Source organism: Hipposideros armiger, unplaced genomic scaffold (assembly GCF_001890085.2).
Source record: "Hipposideros armiger isolate ML-2016 unplaced genomic scaffold, ASM189008v1 scaffold_76, whole genome shotgun sequence".
NCBI classification, from domain to species: domain Eukaryota; kingdom Metazoa; phylum Chordata; class Mammalia; order Chiroptera; family Hipposideridae; genus Hipposideros; species Hipposideros armiger.
In genome coordinates, this window is record NW_017731426.1 from 3,643,108 (window position 1) to 3,643,529 (window position 422).

Consider the following 422-nt stretch of genomic DNA (forward strand, 5'->3'; position numbering starts at 1 on the left):
TTGCCTTTGTATCTTTTAGGGATGGCAGTGCTCTCCAGCCAAGGACGACCAGGAACACACCTGTAGTTGAATAAATTTGGGTTTATTGACTTACTGCAACAAGGGAGAACACTCACTGTGGGGAACTGTGAGGTGTCTCAGTAAGAGGATGTAGAAATGACATAGGATTTGGGGAAAGTTCAAGGAAGTGGGCCATTGCTCCGGATAGGATTGCCGGCAAAAAGTGATGATAATTATGTGATAGGTCATCTTAATTCTTATCTGAAACACAAGAAGAATGGGGTGAGGCCAAAACTGATGGGTAAAGAAGTGACACATATATTAGCCAGGATAGGGGGCTCTTAGGCCTTTTTTTAAAAGATTTTACTGGGGAATTGGGGAAGGGGAACAGACAAGTTGCTGTTCTTTTGTTCTTCAGTCTA